This window comes from Balaenoptera physalus, assembly GCF_965194825.1.
Source record: "Balaenoptera physalus genome assembly, chromosome: 19".
NCBI classification, from domain to species: Eukaryota; Metazoa; Chordata; class Mammalia; order Artiodactyla; family Balaenopteridae; genus Balaenoptera; species Balaenoptera physalus.
In genome coordinates, this window is record NC_138900.1 from 9,375,959 (window position 1) to 9,394,626 (window position 18,668).

General features: G+C 42.4%; 1 long non-coding RNA gene across 1 annotated transcript; it reads left to right on the plus strand.

The window, feature by feature from the left end:
* Positions 1 to 4,648: 4,648 nt before the first annotated feature.
* LOC309648946 lies at positions 4,649 to 14,993 on the plus strand. The gene is made up of 2 exons (XR_014256876.1): positions 4,649 to 6,736; positions 13,871 to 14,993. It is a non-coding gene; the product is annotated as an uncharacterized lncRNA (long non-coding RNA).
* The last annotated feature ends 3,675 nt before the right edge of the window (positions 14,994 to 18,668 follow it).

Here is an 18,668-nt window from a genome sequence, read left to right on the forward strand (position 1 = left end):
AGCAGAGTAAACAAGGGAGAGAGTGGAGGGAGATGAAGGCAAAGAAGTAAGTAGAAGGTCAAGTTAGTAGGGCCATGATGAGATCTTGGGCTTTGATTCTGAGGGATATAGGAGCCAGGGTTCTGAGCAGAGAGGGACATGAGCTGACTTAGGGGCTAACAGGAGCCCTCTGGCCGCATGTGGGGAATCTTCTATAGAGGGGCTAGAGGTTGCTGGATATAATAAATTAAAAGGTAGGTTGCCCAGTGAAATTTTAATTTCAGATAAACAATGAATATTATTTTAGTTATAAGCATGTCCCATACAATATTTGGGACATACTTATACAAACAAAATCGTTTATCTGAAATCTAAATTTCATTGGGTTTATCTGGCAATCATGGGAGCAGGCAGGGAGGTGGGAGGAGATGGAGACCAATCCAGGGTAAAAAGTAGAACTGATGATATTTCCTAATAGATCTTAATAGATCCTGCATGGGGCTTCCCTGGTGGCGCAGTGGTTTAAGAATCCGCCTGCCAATGCAGGAGACACGGGTTCGAGCCCTGGTCCGGGAAGATCCCACATACTGCGGAGCAACTAAGCCCGTGCGCCACAACTACTGAGCCTGCGCTCTAGAGCCCGCGAGCCACAACTACTGAGCCCGCGTGCCACAGCTACTGAAGCCCATGCACCTAAAGCCCATGCTCTGCAACAAGAGAAGTCACAGCAATAAGCCTACGAACCACAACGAAGAGTAGCCCCCACTCGCTGCAACTAGAGAAAGGCCCGCGTGCAGCAACGAAGACCCAATGCAGCCAAAAATTTAAAAAATTTAAAATTAATTAATTAATAAATAAAAAATAGATCCTGTGTGATATATAAGCGACTACTTCTGCTGTTATCACAGACACATATACAAAAACACATACATACATACACACCAACATATATGCATACATTTATACGCACACATGCACACATATACATGTGTACATATCCAACCATGTATACAGATATAAATACACATAAATACGTATGCGTCTATATACACATACATACACATATATTTACACACACGTGCACAGGACATATAGACACAGACACATATACACACACAAATACATGCATACGCACACACAGAGAGAGATGTGCGCCAGTATATACATAAACATTTTTTCTCTTTTAGAAGGAAAAATGTGAACGTGTTATGGCCATTGGCTTTAGGGGAGGCAGGGGAGAAGTGGGATGGGATGGTGCTTTCTATTTTCAATCCTGCACTGCCTCAGTGTCTAACACTGTGCATACCTTCTTTTTAAATGTCCACAGGGGCTATTTTGGCAGTAGGTTAATGGGTCACTTCTTGTTTTCTTCTTTATATGGGTCCTTATTAAATAAAAACCAAGCCACCACAACCTAAAAATAAAAGCTGTTGGAAGCCAAGACCACATTATTGGCAGCAACCACAGTGATTCTTTTTTCTTTCTTTTTTTTTCCCCTTCCTTTTTCTGCAGCTCTGATTGCTCTTGTAAATCTGTCACTGAATAAAACACTTATAGCCGTATCTGAATAGTCCGGCCCTGGCACGTCCTCACCAGTGAGATTGTTTAAGCCAGCAGTTGCCACCTCTCACATTCCTCAGGCTCCAAAAAATGACAAGAGCATCTGCTAAGGATTTATTCAGCCTTGTGACATAACAGCTTTATAACAAATGACTGTGTAACAAGTTTGCACACAAGGGTTTGCTATTCTAGATGGCTTCATGCTGGCAAATTCAGGGTATTTCCCTTGTGACTTTCTCATTTGTGGTAAGAAATGACAAGAGTTTCCCAATTCCATTCAGATATTAAAAAAAAAAATTTCCCCCACTGCACCACTTTGAATCCTTCTGGGCCTGCGTAACCAAGATTAGAAATGACAAGAATTTCACAATTTGATCAAAAATTTTTTAAAAAACCCCACAACTTCCTCATTGCACCACTTTGAATCCTTTTGGATTTGTGTAACCAAGATTAGAACTGACAGCTGTTTAAAAACTGTTACCAGAGCTGGGACATTGCTGAAAAGAAAGTTGAGAACAGCTCACTTAACAACCATTAAAATGTTAAAAAAAAAAAAAAATCAATTAAAAGGTTTTGGAAATGGAGAGAAAAAAAAAAAGAACACATCAATGGAATGATTTCAAATATAGGCATTCAGTTTGTCAGTTTCTTAGACTTTACAATTCTTGGATCGTATAGAAGCTTTAAAATTCAAATGTATCAAGTTTGCTCCTCATAGCTTCTGAGTTCTGTTTTTCCACTTAGAAAAATATTTCCCCCACTTCTAAGTGCATATATTAATTCCCCAGTTTTTTTTTGGAGTGCTTGATGGCTTCATGGTTTGCATTCGACTTTCGGACCCATCTGGATCTCAGTGAAAGGAACATAGAAATACAGCTTTTATCCCCTCACTCTCCAAAGAAATGTTTGGCTGCTTGGTCCTCACCTTGCCTGCTGAATAGCAGCACTGCCTTCATCAAAACGAAAAATCTCGTACCTGGGGGCACCAAACGGTTAGGACACATTTTGCTGTCTGATAGGGCTTACTCTTGCCCCTACCTTCAAAGTTTCTCCATTATTCTCATACGGTAACAATTTTTCAGCAGCTTATCTTGCAAGCATATGTCAATTTCCAGGAGGTGGACAAAGAGGTAGCGGGGGAATTTTCATTTTAGAGTTAAGTTAATAAGAATCTCAGCTGTTGGAACTTCTCAGCCTGAATGTCAAAGTCACGGGGAGGCACCCAACCCGTGTCCCCCACAGCACGTGATCACGCCTCAGTTGTTACACATTCACTGGCTTTTATAGAACTATTACTCAGGGATTGGAACTTTCTCCATGACAGCAGTGCCCAAGGTTTACTTGTCATTACGTTGAGTGTGACAAGGCATGTGCTTTGCAGAAATGGTGGAGTTTTTCAGGCACGGACCTGCCCAGACCAAAAATGTTTAAAACTAACCAGCGTCCAAAGGGATACACCTTCCAAGACAAAGATACTTTATAAGAAGTACATATTTGTACAGAAACGACATGAAACGCTGCCAAGAAGAGCCGAAAAATCTGGTTAACTTAGCAATATCTGTGAAAGTGGTGTGCGGGTAATTTCATTTTTTTTTTTTAAAGTACAGTGTCATTTTTTAATGCAAAGAGATACAGAGAAAATGAAAAACGTCTTACTATCTCGCCATGTTGGCATTCTAAAAGATAATGTGCTTTCAAACGTGAGAGTTACAGACAAGGATGGCAGTAAAGCCCTCCCACACCCACACCCACCCACCTTCCACTCATTTCCCTACCTCAGAAGAATCCGTTTTCAAAGTTTGTTGTTTTTCCTTCCAGGGGGAAAAAAAAAAAAAAAAGAATTGATGCATATACTACCATTTGTAACCACATAACATTTTTCATTTATACCAAGGTGATCCCATGTGCCCTACTGCACCTTGGTATTTTAAAAATATTTACCGGAACTTCCCTCGTGGCGCAGTGGTTAAGAATCCGCCTGCCAATGCAGGGGACACGGGTTTGAGCCCTGGTCCAGGAAGATCCCACATGCCATGGAGCAACTAAGCCCGAGCTACACAACTACTGAGCCTGCGCTCTAGAGTCTGCGAGCCACAACTACTGAGCCCGTGTGCCTAGAGCCTGTGCTCCACAACAAAAGAAGCCACCGCAATGAGAAGCCTGCGCCCCGCAAGGAAGAGTAGCCCCCGCTCGCCTCAACTAGAGAAAGCCGGCGCGCAGCAACAAAGACCCAATGCAGCCAAAAATAAATTAAAAAAAAAAAAAAAGAAATGCTTAGATGTCTATCACTGATGTATTATAGAACAACTTGGAAAATATATTTTTTAATTAATTTTATTTATTTATTTATTTATTTATGGCTGCATTGGGTCTTCGTGGCTTTCTCCAGTTGCACTGAGCGGGGGCTACTCTTCGTTGCGGTGCGCGGGCTTCTCATTGTGGTGGCTTCTCTTGTTGCAGAGCACGGGCTCTAGGCACGTGGGCTTCAGTAGTTGTGGCACATGGGCTCAGTAGTTGTGGCTCGCAGGCTCTAGAGTGCAAGCTCAGTAGTTGTGGCTCATGGGCTTAGTTGCTCCGTGGCACGTGGGATCTTCCCAGACCAGGGATCGAACCCGTGTCCCCTGCATTGGCAGGTGGATTCTTAACCACTGTGCCGCCAGGGAAGTCCTAAGCATTTCTTTTTAATGTCTATAAAGTGTCCCATCCTCCCAGGGTTGTACCCCAGTTTATTTAATCAGTTCCATACTGATGGACCCTTGGATCACTTTCATTTTCCACTCTTACAAACCCTCCCCTTGAGAGCTATGGCATATATTTGAGACTATGTGGCGGGAGAAAACTGCTAGCAGCAGGTTCCCTGGGACCCCAAACAAAAGTCATTTTGAAAATTTGACAGCTATTGCCAAATGGCCTTTGGACCAGTTCATACTCCCAATAATAATGAGTGACACTGTTTCATCACATCCTGGTCAACACTGGCTATTACACAACTTTCAGAACTTTTGCCAATCACATACGTGGACAATGGTATCTCCTGGTTGTTTTCTAGGCTCTCGGCTCTATTCCCCTGATCTCTAAGTCCAGCCTTATCTTGTGACGGTTTCTGCTCTGCTTTTCTTTAATTAAGTGTGACGCTGAGCATCTTTTTATGTGTTTACTAGCTGTGGACGCTTGTTTTTCGGTAAACTTCCAATCCGTGTCTCTTGCTCATTTTTCTCAGCTGTTCCTCTTTCTCTTGACCATTTACGTGAGTTTTTCGTAAAGGGAGGCACGAAACCTCTATTTTTTCCCCAGTTTGTCACTACCTTTTGACTTTGTTATTTTTTTCTTGTATAAAAATTTTAACTTTTCTGTTAATCACAGCGGCTAAGAAGCCAGTTTTCTTTGATGGTTACATGAGACTGGAACCCCTCGCTGGGTCCCGGCTGGGCCTACATTTGCGTTAAGATCTTTGAACTCTGCGAGTCCACTCAGCTTTGAAAAGCTTCCTCCCCTCCAGAGGATGTGGAGAAAAGGGAACCCTCCTACACGGTTGGTGGGAATGTAAACTGGTGAAGCCACTATGGAGAACAGTATGGAGGTTCCTCAGAAAACTAAAAATAGAATTACCATATGATCCAGCGATCCCACTCCTGGGTATATATCCAGACAGAACTATAATTCAAAAAGATACATGCACCCCTATGTTCATAGCAGCACTATTCACAATAGCCAAGACATGGAAACAACCTACGTGTCCATTGACAGATGAATGGATAAAGATGTGGTACATATACATAATGAAATACTACTCAGGCATAAAAGAGAACAAAATAATGCCATTTGCAGCCACATGGATGCAACTAGAGATTAGCATACTAAATGAAGTAAGTCAGAAAGAGAAAGACGAATACCATATGATATCACTTATATGTGGAATCTAAAATATGACACAAAGGAGCCTATCTATGAAACAGAAACAAAATCAGGGACCTAGAGAATAGATTTGTGGTTGCCAAGGGGGAGGAGGCTGGGGGAGGGATGGAGTGGGAGTTTGGGGTTAGCAGATGCAAACTATTATACATGGAATGGATAAACAACAAGGTCCTACTGTATAGCACAGAGAACTATATTCAGTATCCTATGATTATCCATAATGGAAAAGAATATTTAGAAAAGAATGTATATATTTATATATATGTGTGTATACATATATATATAAAACTCAATCACTTTGCTGTACAGCAGAAATTAACACAACTTTGTAAATCAACTATACTTCAATTTAAAAGAATTAAAAATAAAAAAATAAAAAAGAGACAAGCTTCCTCCCCTCCAAGATGATCAACGATCCACCCATCTTTCCCTCTGCCACTCTTACAGTTTCATTTTATACATTTGGATCCGTCTGGAATTAATTTTGATGTAAGGAGTGGGCTGTTTTTCCCCAGTTAGCTTGTTGTCCCAAGACCACTTTTTGAATAATTCACCTTTCCCGTGCCGATTTGAAACCCCACCTATATTTGTAAACACTCCTCGTAGATTTAGGTTGCTTTGCTTCTCCCTTTCTTCGGTCTGTACTGGACTGTTTTAATTACTGCAGGCGCGTCATACAGTTTCATGTTTATCCGAGCCAATCCCCTTGCATGACTGACCTATCTCTCTGTTTTCTGATTGTTTATTTCGGATGTTTCCCTCCCTGTTCCTACATGTTGACAGCTTTAAAAACAGCTCAGCCTGCCCTCATAGGAAAGGCTTCAGTTAAGTGTGTACAGGATCACGGAAAAGCAGTGGGAGGGAGTTTTCACTTCAGCGTTTTGCCCTTGAACATTCTGTAAATGCTCGCATTTCTTATCGAAGTGTGAAAGTCATAGGGGAAACACCCAGAACACGCCTGGAGCATGAAAGTGGGCTGTAATCGTTGACATTAGCTACACATTCACGCTTGTTCCAGAACGTTCCCACTGAGGCGGGGGGCCCCACGGCTTTGCTTTACTTGAGCATGACCAGACTTGTACTCTCTGCAAGCCCTCTTGCTTTTCCAGTTTTGCAAGAATGTAAGAGCCCAGGCTGGAATTTTAAAAACTGACCCTTGGAAAGCTAAGAACTTTCCAACCAAAAACATGTTGATTAAAAAAACTCAAATACACATCTAAAGAGGACAGCAAAAGCTTTCTTCCGAGATCTGCAGCAGAGCTACTTTCCCCAGCAGCCAGAGGTAACACGGGCGTTTGGCTTTGTGGCTTTTTTTTTTTTTTTTTAATTTATTTATTTTTGGCTGCGTTGATCTTTGTTGCTGCGCGTGGGCTTCCTCTAGTTGCAGTGAGCGGGGGCTGCTCTTTGTTGCGGTGCGCGGGCTTCTCATTGCGGTGGCTTCTCTTGTTGTGAAGCATGGGCTCCAGGTGCGCAGGCTTCAGTAGTTGTGGCACACGGGCTTAGTTGCTCCGCGGCATGTGGGATCTTCCCGGACCAGGGATTGAACCCGTGTCCCCTGCATTGACAGGCGGATTCTTAACCACTGCACCACCAGGAAGTCCATGTGGCTTTTTTAATTCAAGGTAAAGTATAAAGAAGAACCTCTACCGTACCCCCCTCAAAAAAGGTCCATGATCCAGATGCCAGATTTTTTTTACTACTTAAAAACATTGTGTTGAAATTCACATGACATAAAATTAGCCATTTTAAAGTGCACAATTCAGTGGCATTTACTAGATCACAATGTAGTGGAACCACACCACCTCTATCTAGACCCAAGACCTTTTCATCACCCCAAAAAGAAACCTGTACTCATTAAGCAGTCGAACCCCATTCGCCCTCCCTCAGCCCCTGACAACCACTAATCCACCTTCTGTCTCTACAGATTTCCCAATTCTGGACATTTCATATATAGAGAATCATACAATATGTGGCCTTTTGTGCCTGGCTTCTTTCACTCAGCTTAATGTTTTCGAGGTTCAGCCACATGTAGCACGTATCAGCACTTCATGCCATTTTATGGCTGAATATTGACTACTGAAAAAAAACACCTAATACGCGACTTCCCTGGTGATCCAGTGGTTAAAGACTCCTGCGTTTCCACTGCAGGGGGCACAGGTTTGATCCCTGGTCAGGGAACTAAGATCCCGCATGCCACGGAGCGGCCAAAAAAGAAAGAAAGAAAACAAAAAGACACTCAATATGATTGTATGGTTAGAAATTGACAAAGCACAGGAAACCAAAATAAACCCTGAAGGTGGTCCCCACCTTGCACCCCTTCCACCTGCCCTCTACCCCGTCCCTCGCTCTAAGGGCAATCACTATGAAAAAAATACCTGTACCTTCCTGAAACAAATATATCTGTATGCATGTATTAACAATATCAATGCGGTATTATTCCTTCTTAAAATATTCAACAAAACGGATCACAATGCATCTTTTTTGCAGCACAGTTTGTTCACTGAAAAGTGTGGCTTGGACAGAACTTACCTCTGCGAGTGAGGTTGGGCGGTGGGGGAAGGGTGGAGGATGGGCAGGGCTCTCAATAGACTTTGGTGGGGGGAGCCTTAGGCGTTTTCTGGGGGCTGGTTGCACAGGTGTGTTCCATTTGTGAAAACGCATCCAGCTGAACACTTAGGACACATGTACTTTTCAACAAAAGGTTTTAAAAATATGGCCTGGCAATCAGCACTCAGAGATCCATTTCATTCTGACAACTGCACAGTGGTCCTTTCTATGGTGTCCCATAAATAATTTAACAATATTGTTTCCAGTTTCCTCCTCCCTTTTACAAAAATGCTATAACCAGCATCCCTGGCATACCTCAGCACAGTTTGATGAGTATATTTTAAATCTTGATGGCTAGAACCACATCGCCCTCAGAAGGAAGTACAAATGTCCATGCCTATTAAGAACACCTGGGTAGAATACCCTAAGTTGCAGGGTTTTCCCTTTCAGCACTTTGAATATATCAAAAAAAAAAAAAAAAAAATAGCCAGGTGCCTGCTTCCCCGAGCCCTCGCCAGCCTGGGCATCCCTAAACTTTTGCATTATTGTTACGTTGATATGTGAATGATGAGATCACATGGCTGTTTGGCTTTGCACTTATTTTAATCATTCATGAGAGAGGAGGGAAAGCAGTGTGGCATCCTGGTTAAGAGCCTGTCTTGGAACCCCAGGGTCCACATCTGGGCTCTACCATTTGCCAGCAGAGTGACCTTGGACTGGTTATTGACCTCTTCAGGTGATGAGTTTCCCCATCTATAAAAATGGGGAGGACCATAATAGCACTGCCCTCCCCATTTTTTTTTTTTTTTATCTTAAATAAGTAGATATTAGGAAAATGCTTATGAGTGCTTGGCACATTGTGTTATGTTACATAAACACTTGGTAGGAAAGTAAACCCTTTGTTGGCTTTTTTTTTTCTTTTAAAACTTAAGCCCTAATACAAACAGGGCACTCACAAGTTTGCCTTTTTTTTATTTTTTATTTTTTTAATTTATTTATTTATGGCTGTGTTGGGTCTTCGTTTCTGTGCGAGGGCTTTCTCTAGTTGCAGCAAGCGGGGGCCACTCTTCATCGCGGTGCGCGGGCCTCTCACTGTCGCGGCCTCTCTTGTTGCGGAGCACGGGCTCCAGACGCTCAGGCTCAGCAATTGTGGCTCACGGGCCTAGTTGCTCCGCGGCATGTGGGATCTTCCCAGACCAGGGCTCGAACCCGTGTCCCCTGCATTGGCAGGCAGATTCTCAACCACTGCGCCACCAGGGAAGCCTGGCCTTTTGTTTATTTTTTTTTTTCTGTGAATTTCCTATTGAGATCCTTGCCAGATTGTTCTATGTTTGTCTTTTCTTTGATATGTACAAGCTCTTTGTAAATTGAGAAAATTCATCTTGAGTCCATCATGCTTACAGTAAATGTGTTCTCCAGTTTGCTGTCTTTTGACTTTGTGGATTTTTTTTTCTAAGGATTTAAGTGTTTAATATAATCAGGTTGATTTCATCTTTTCCTTCATGACCTCTGGGCTTTGAGTCCTTCTTGGAAATGCCTCCTGCTTCCAAAATGGTAAGTAAAGTTACTCCTGTTTTTATCTAAATATTTGTTGATTTCTTTTTTACATGTACATCTGTGATCCTTCTGGAAGGTATTTTGGCAGAAGGAAGCAGAGAACCCAACTTTAGTCCTTTTTTCCAAGTGGCTGCCCAGTTTTCTAAGCACTAGCTATGCCTAGAAAATCCCCTTTCTCCCCTGCTAACTTAAAATAAGTAGCACCATAGTCAGAGTCTAACTTCTCAGATGTATGAATTTCTATTTCTGTACTCATTATTGTCTCACTGTTTTGTTGGTTTATTTCTTTTCTTTTTTTTAAATTAAAGTATGTTGATTTAAAATATTGTGTTAGTTTCAGGTATACAGCAAAGTGATTCAGATAAATATATATACACACACACACACACATTTTCTTTTTTTTTTGATTCTTTTCCATTATAGTTTATTACAAGATATTGAATATAGTGGTTGGTCTATTTCTTCAGCATAAACAAACTAAGTGATATCTCAGCTTCATAATCCATTTCACTATCTACTAGGACTCGCTCGCCCACCTTAATTTTCATTTTCTTGAGTGTTCTGACCATTCTCAGAGGGTAGCAGATTTTAAATAGTTTGCCTTTATAATGTCAGGACGTGGTTCGGTTAAACCAAATGCTTGTAAGTCAAGTATGGGGAATTTGGTTCATTTGAATCATTAACATCCTTTAATAACTGAGCACTTTCCCCTCAGAAATGTCAAGGTCACAGGATCCAACAGGAAAATCCAATCCAACAACTTCTCCTCCGGGGTGGAGATTTGTTGCATCCTCACACTGGACCAAGCAGCCTCCACCCCTCTGTCTGAGCCCCCTGACCTTGAACTGAATGTGACTTCCGCACACTTGAGATGGGACTCACATGCATAGTTTTATGAGAACGGACGTGTCAGACCTGAATTTCAAACAGAGGCCCATGCTGGGCTATAACAGTCTTCATCCACATCGCATCGATGGGTAGCGTAAACAGGCTCACAAAGTGAGCTGGAGCTGGCTTACCACAAGATTTATAACCACACACAAAATGCGTTAAACCAGCCCCGTCACGGTGATGTGGCTTTTAGTGTACAACATAGTTATGGTTTTGGCTGTTAATCATTCAGTGCACAGAACTATAAGGATGAAAATAAAATCACACCCTTTACTTTTTATTTTTTATTTTAAAATATTTATTTATTTATTTTTATTTTGGCTGCGCCAGGTCTTAGTTGCGGCACCCAGGATCTTCCTTGCAGCATGCGGAATCTTTTAGTTGTGGCATGCACGCTCTTAATTGTGGCATGCGGGGTCTAGTTCCCCAACCAGGGATCAAACCCGGGCCCCCTTCACTGGGAGTGTGTAGTCTTACCCACTGGACCACCAGGGAAGTCCTCCCTTTACTTTTTTTTTTAAAATAAATTTATTTATTTTATTTATTTATTATTTGTTTTTGACTGCGTTGGGTCTTTGTTGCTGCACAGGGGCTTTCTTTAGTTGCGGTGAGCCGGGGCTACTCTTCGTTGCGGTGTGCGGGCTTCTCACTGCGGTGGCTTCTCTTGTTGTGGAGCTCGGGCTCTAGGCGCGCGGGCTTCAGTAGTTGTGGCTCACGGGCTTAATTGCTCCGCGGCACGTGGGATCTTCCCAGACCAGGGCTCGAACCCGTGTCCCCTCCACTGGCAGGCGGATTCTTAACCACTGCGCCACCAGGGAAGCCCTACCCCCTTTATTTTTTAAAAATTGTTTTTATTGAGGTGTCATTTACGCACAGTGAAATGCACACATTCTAAGTGTATAATTTGGTGAGTTTGGACAGACACGTATACCTGTGCAACCACCACCCCGGTCACAGAACATTCCACCAAACCCCCTCACAAAGACCTTCCCCCAACTGAAGCAAGCACGGTTCTGATTTTTTTCCACCACAGATTAGTTTTTCCTGTTCTAAAACTTCTTATAAATGGACTCATACAGTAATGCTAGGGATTGAATGTTTGTGTCCCCCTAAAATTCATATGCTGAAATCCCAATCCTTGAGGTGATGTGTTAGGAGGTGGGGGGCCTTGGGGGTGATTAGATCATGTGGGTGGAGCCCTCCTGAATGGGATTAGTGCCGTTATAAAAGAGACCCCAGAGAGATCCCTAGCCATGTCAGGATTCAAAGAGAAGTCTGCCATCTGCAACCTGGAAGGAGGCCCTCCCCAGAACCATGCTGGCATCCTGATCTCGAATTTCCAGCCTGCAGAACTGTGAGAAATAAACTTCTGTTGTTTATAAGTCTCCGGTCTATGGCACTCTGTTCAAGCAGCCTGAACTAAGACTGGTATGTGTATTTATTTTGTATCTGGGTTCTTCCCCTTAAAATAAAACCTTTGATAGATAAACAAGGACCTACTGTACAGCACAGGGAACTAGCTTTTAATAACCTCTAATGGAAAAGAATCTGAAAAAAAATTATATATATATATGTATAACTGAATCACTTTGCTGTACAGCTGAAACATTGTAAATCAACTATACTTCAATTTTTTTTTTTAAAAACCCTTGAAATTTGTCCATATTGTTGTGGGTATCAGTATTTCATTCCTTTTTGTTATTGAGTAATATTCCATTGAGTGGATGAACCACTTCCTAGGTAACCCAAGAGAAAAGAAAACATATGGCCACCCCAAAATTTGTTACGTGAATGTTCACAGCAGCATTATTCACAACAGCCAAACAGTGGAGACAGCCCAAATGTCCATCAACTCATGGATAACTAAAATTGGTATGACATTTGGGTTGTTTCCAGATTTGGGCTATAATCAGCAAGATGCTGCTGTGAATGTTCATGTACACGTTTTTGGTAGATATAGGTTTTCATTTCTCTTGGGCAAAAATACTTAGGAGTAGATTGCTTGAGTCATGTGGCAAGGGTATGGCTAACCTTAAGAAGTTTCCAAATAGTTCCCCAGAGTGGTTGTACTATCTCTGGTTATTTTGTTTTCTTGTTTGTTTTATTTTTGGCAGTGTTGGGTCTTGGTTGCTGCCTGCGGCAAGCGGGGGCTACTCTTCGTTGCGGTGCGTGGGCTTCTCATTGCGGTGGCTTCCCTTGTTGCGGAGCACGGGCTCTAAGTGTGTGGGCTTCAGTAGTTGTGGCACGCAGGCTCAGTAGTTGTGGCGCACGGGCTTAGTTGCTCTGTGGCATGTGGGATCTTCCCGGACCAGGGATCGAACCCGTGTCCCCTGTATTGGCAGGTGGATTCTTATCCACTGCGCCACCAGGGAAGTCCCCCTCTGGTTATTTTGAATGAATGAATGAATGAATTGTTCATTGTTGGAATATTCAGAGTACTTAAAAGACAAAATATGAAAAGTGAGACTCACCTTATTGCTACTCCTCCCCTAGTCTCTCTCCCCAAAAGGACAGCTTTCTTATTACTCTTTATTTACTTGTTACTGTCAGAAAAATAAATTATTCATAAACCAGCATTTATATACAAATCTTTTGTGTTTAAACAAAAATGATCTTAATATGCATTCTTCTGAATGTTTCCTTAAATTAATAAGATAGCTCAGAAATCCTTTTGCCTCGGCACATAAGAATGGCTGATAATTGATTTAACCAGTCCTGAAACCACAGGCATTGAGATCATTTCCGGATTGGACAAATTCACCTCTCTACAAACAGTGGAGGAGATTGCCCATTTCTCCACAACCTCACCATCAGTAGGTTGTTATCCAATTTTCAAATTTCTGATTGGTGAAAAACTATAATTCATTGCTTTTGATTTTAATTCTCAAAATAGGAATGGGGTCGAGCGTTGTTCTTTTCACACACTTAATAGTCATCGTGATTTCTTTTCTCCAAACTTCTGTCCTGGCCTTTGTATGCTTTTCTGCCATGTTGTCTTTTTCATATTATTATTCTGAATCAGGTTTTGGTAAATTAAAGAAATTAGCCCATGTGTGTTATACGTGCTGTTAATATTATTCCCAGTTTGCAGTTCATCTTTCTTTTTTTTCACTTCCTTTTCAGTGGCTAAAAGCACACACTATATTTCTAAATGAATTAAAATATACATGTTTACATTTTTATGTGTTACATACATTTTTTGAGATTATGTGGTAATCCCTACTCAGTACATTTTTTTCCCCAGAAATTTCCCTATCTTCTCATATGATAATAATTTTTCTATAGCTCGCTTTGCAAACCCAGGATACACTTCAATTAAATGGAGCCAGAAGCTTGAAAGTGAAGTCACAGGAAATGTGGCCTCATAGTGGACCCACTAAGTCTATCTAATAAGTCCTTCCTTTCCTCGTCAAAACTGCAGAAGTCACAGGAGAAACGCCAAATCTTACACCGGGCACTAAGATGATCCCAGGACCATGCAGTCATGCTGAGACCTGCCATGCATCCTCTTGCTGTTCCATGGCCATCAGGGCTCGACAAGAGCCAGGACCCAAAGGACCTGTGACAGTCCCACCTGACGCTTAACTGAGAAGGACAGATGCACTGTGTAGACCCAGGACTTCCGGGGCCACTTTTACAGGCCTGGACGTACCAGGTGGTGTTAGCACAGACCAGCACAGCTCTCTGATCTCAGTCACTCATTCTGTCGCAAAAAGTACAAATCTCTAAGCACAATGGGTAGAAAAAGTCACTGCATTATCTGTGGAGGAATGAGTTCATCCGACCACACTGGCTGATGTTTGGATTGAATCATGTCTCTGTTTGCGTGCTTTTAAATGTCTGTGGTGTTGTATTTTTTAATGTGAGGAAATATAAAAAGGTAAATTTTTAAAAGTATGTAGCATGCCACCACTCAAGTAGCACCACCAAATTAATTATTTTGTTAAAGTAACAGAGGTTCACTGGTGTTCTGTGAAAATATTAGTTGTAATGACCAAATATCGATAAAAACTCCAGAAAGTTGGCATCAGTTTAAACACATACGCTCTATGAAGCTGCCTTTCCCTAATATGGTTGCCAGGAGGGAGTACGTACAATGTGTAAGAAGGTTTGCCCATCAGGTGAACAATGCTCTCTTGTTTCGATTTGCACTGATTGCAGCTTGAGTGCAGTAAGCTTACTTTTCACATAATTTATCAGTTGTTTGTAATATCTTCCCAGTGAATTGCCTGTTGATACGCTTTGCCCATTTTTCTATTAGGGTGTTCATCTTTTGCTCATTAACTTGAACCAGCTCTTACTAGAGTTAAAAAATTAGCTCTTTACTATAATATATATTAGAAACATTTTGCAAGTGTATCATCTGTCTTTTTTTTAACAGTAACATCTGTCACAGGGTGATTTTTAGTTTTTATGTTGACAAATGAATTAATTTCTTCCTTGGTTTGGCCCTTAGGGTTTTTATCCTGCTTAGAAAGATCTTTCTCACGCCAGAACGATGGACAAATTCGCCTGTGTTTTCTTCTACAACTTTTATCATTTTAGTTTTTTGTGTTTCATTCTTTGACACATCTGGAATTTATATTTTATAAGAATAACTAGCCTCTCTTCCCACTGCTGCCACAACACCAGCTGTTCAGTCATCTCTCTTTTCCCACTGATTTGCAAAACCACCAAACAAAATTTCCCAAATCTATGTGTCTATTCCTGGATTTGCTGGTCTGTTCTACTGCACTATCTGTTACTGTGGATTCATAACATATTTTTATAATATCTTTAATAACCCGCAAGGCTCAACCTCTTTCCTGGTCTGTTTTAGAATTTTCTTGGCTACTCCAGCTGTGAGAATGTTAAGACTGTTCACCCTGCAATTACCGGAAATGCTCAAATTTAACAGACCTTAAGGCCTGGAAGAAGAGTGGTATATTTTTGTTTCAGTGTTGAATTTTTAACACTATTTAACAAATGCTCACATTCCTTCCCATAAACAGAGGGTATTAGGAGAAGACCTCAAATTTACAATAAGCACAGCCATCATCTGTCATGCCAGATTATGCCGGCAAAATCTGTTCCAGGTTCACTCATCATTATCACAGTGAAAATGGAGCATACTGGCGGCAGATGGGCTGGAGAAGTTTCTGCCATGTGGTCCCCTGCTTCTACAATTTTGCAGAAAGGGCTGGGATTTCAAAATCAAGGGAGCATGGGACTTCCCTGGTGGTTCAGTGGTTAGGAATCCGTCTTCCAAAGCAGGAGATGTGGGTTTGATCCCTGGCCGGAGAACTAAGATCCCACACGCCACGGGGCAACTAAGCCCACCTGCCACAACTACTCAGCACGTGAGCCACAACTAGAGAGCCCGCATTCCGCAACTACTGAGCCTGAGTGCTGCAGCGGAGGATCCCGCATGCCACAGTGAAGATCCCCTGTGCTGCAACTAAGACCGACGCAGCCAAAAACAAAACAAAAATGAAAACAAAAAAACAAAACAAAACAAAAAAATCAAGGGAGCATGATGGAAAACAGTATGGCAGTTCTTCAAAAAATTAAAAATAGAATTACTATATGATCCAGCAATTCCACTTCTGGGTACATACATGAGAGAATTGAAAGCAGGGAGCGAAAGAGATATTTATACGCCCATGTTGATAGCAGCACTATTTGCAACAGCCAAAAGGTGGAAGCAACCCAAGTGTCCATCAGTGGATGAACGGATAAACAAAATGTGGTACACACATACAATGGGATATTATTCGGGAAGAACATTCTTCTTCTTTTTTAAAAGGAAGAAAATTCTGACACATGCTATGACAGAGATGAACCTTGAGGACATTATTCTAGGTGATACAAGCCAGTCATAAAAAGTGATTCCACTTACATGGTGGTTGTTGAACGCTGGAGGGAGGATGCAATGGAGAGTTATTGTTATTGGTTTGAGTTTCAGTTTTACAAGATGAAAAGATTCTATGGCTGGATGGGGGTGATGACTGCACAAGCACAGGAATGTACTTAATGCCACCGGACTGTACACTTAAAACAAACGGTTCAACTGCTACATTTTATGCTATGTGTATTTTACCACAATTTTTAAAAAAGGCAGCACAAAGCTACCAATTCACCTACCCATGGCACATTTAACACAATGTCAAATACATGTTCATATCTCAAAGGAATCTTTATTCCAAAACCTCTAGAAAAACAAGTTCTCTTGGCAACCTTAGTCAATGCGCTTTAGGTTATAGAACACAAATATTGGGGAGGAAAAAAAATGGCCTGGCTTCCCGCCTCTCAGAAAACAGCCCTACTGGTATTTTACAGAAGTAAAAAGAATTCACGGGCAAGGCCAAAAACGCAAAAGGTACAAAAAAGGAACAAAGTGAAAAAGAAATTCTTCTCCTCCCCTCACCTTCTCATCCCTCTCCCCAAAGACACCCCCCGTTTAAAATATTTCTTAGTTATGGTGCTTATCATAAAGGATTTTAAAGACCCAACAGCCTTACCCATTACTGTAGAGTCTCCCACCTTGGGAGGCTCTGTGAAGTTGATGATAAGCCCCATTTTACAGATAAAGAAATGAAGGGGAAGGGACCTGCCCAAGGTCACACAGTCCGAGAGTGGAGCTGGGATTCAAACTCAAGCAGGTTGTCTCCCTTACCCACTCCCCTAAGCTGTGTCTCCCCGAGGCCCATCCTGTGGCCTGCCCTCTAGGGTCTCTCCAAGGCTTTACTCTGACTGGAGGACCAAAGATTTGTCCTGAGCCTCTCTAGGAGTCATTCGGTATCTATTTTGTCCTCTCTGCATCCCTCTTGAAAACCGGTCCCTCCCTTCTTCCACTGATATCTGGAGGGGCTGGTTGTCTATCAAAGGGCCTACACCCACTGTCACAGGGACATGTGACCCAGGCTGGCCAATCAGGGCACTATGTTCCCATAGCCACTCTGGTTTGGAGCTAGACATGTTATCTGGCGGGGGGGTGGGGGGGGGCTATCAGAAGTCTTCCCTGGGACAGAAACTGGAACCATCGGAAAACACACCCATTTTTACTGGGAGCTTTCAGGATCAAATAGCTTTACACTGCTGGCAGCTACCTTTGTCGCCATGGAGAGGCTGGCTTGAGAAGGAAACCAACACACAGAAAAGAGCTTAGAGTGGCAGGGGAGCCAGATTCCTGAGACTTCTCTTAGAGCAGCTGGATACAAACGTACCTGAAGCCATTAACCCTGACACTAGGCAGCCAGATGATGAAAAATGGAACATTCTCTAAGATATATTAGGTGAAAAAACAAGGTCCAGAAAAATGGACCATCTAGGGTGGATGGGTGATTTAGTTTTCATTGTACTCCTTTTTGTAGTTTCATTAATCAGGAAAATGTCAGGCATGAAATAAGCTAATTCAGATTGCTGGGGGAGGAGAGGATAGGCAAAAGCAAAAGAAAGAAAAGAAAAAGTAAGGTATTTATTGATTCATGTAACCCAAAAGTCCAAGAGTCTGGCTTTCAGGCATGGCTGGAGCCAGGCTCTCACTTAATACAAACAGTATTCTCTCTTCTGCGTCTGCTTTTCTCTATATTGCCTTGGGTTCAGAAAGTCTACCCCCTCTGACTTCACCTCCTATTTCCCCTCCTGCTCACTCCGCTTCAGCTGCACTGAACTCCCCGACACAAGAAATACTCCTGCCTCAGGGCCTTTGCACTTCCTGATACATGGTGGCAAGATGGCCTCCATCAGCATCTACTGGTCTTTTACATCTAGTAGTTTACATTCTACGAGTAGGGAACTCCAGAAGAGAGTGGAAGGACGTAAAAACAAATCATCTCGGTGGGCTGAATTGCATGCTGTTTTCCCAACAGTGGTGGAAGAATTAAAGTGGTAAAATCCGTTTTGGTTTTTACTGACTCATGAGTGATGGTCAATGGCCTGGCCATTGGAAACCTGGCCTATTAAAGGGATGCCCAGGGACTTCCCTGGTGGCTCAGTGGTTGAGAATCCGCCTGCCAATGCAGGGGACACGGGTTTGAGCCCTGGTCTGGGAAGATCCCACATGCCGCGGAGCAATTAAGCCCGTGCGTCACAACTGCTGAGCCTGCGCTCTGGATCCCGCAAGCCACAACTACTGAGTCCACGTGCCACAACTACTGAGTCCACCTGCCCCAACTACTGAAGCCCGCGCACCTAGAGCAGTGCTCCACAGCAAGAGAAGCTACCGTAATGAGAAGCCC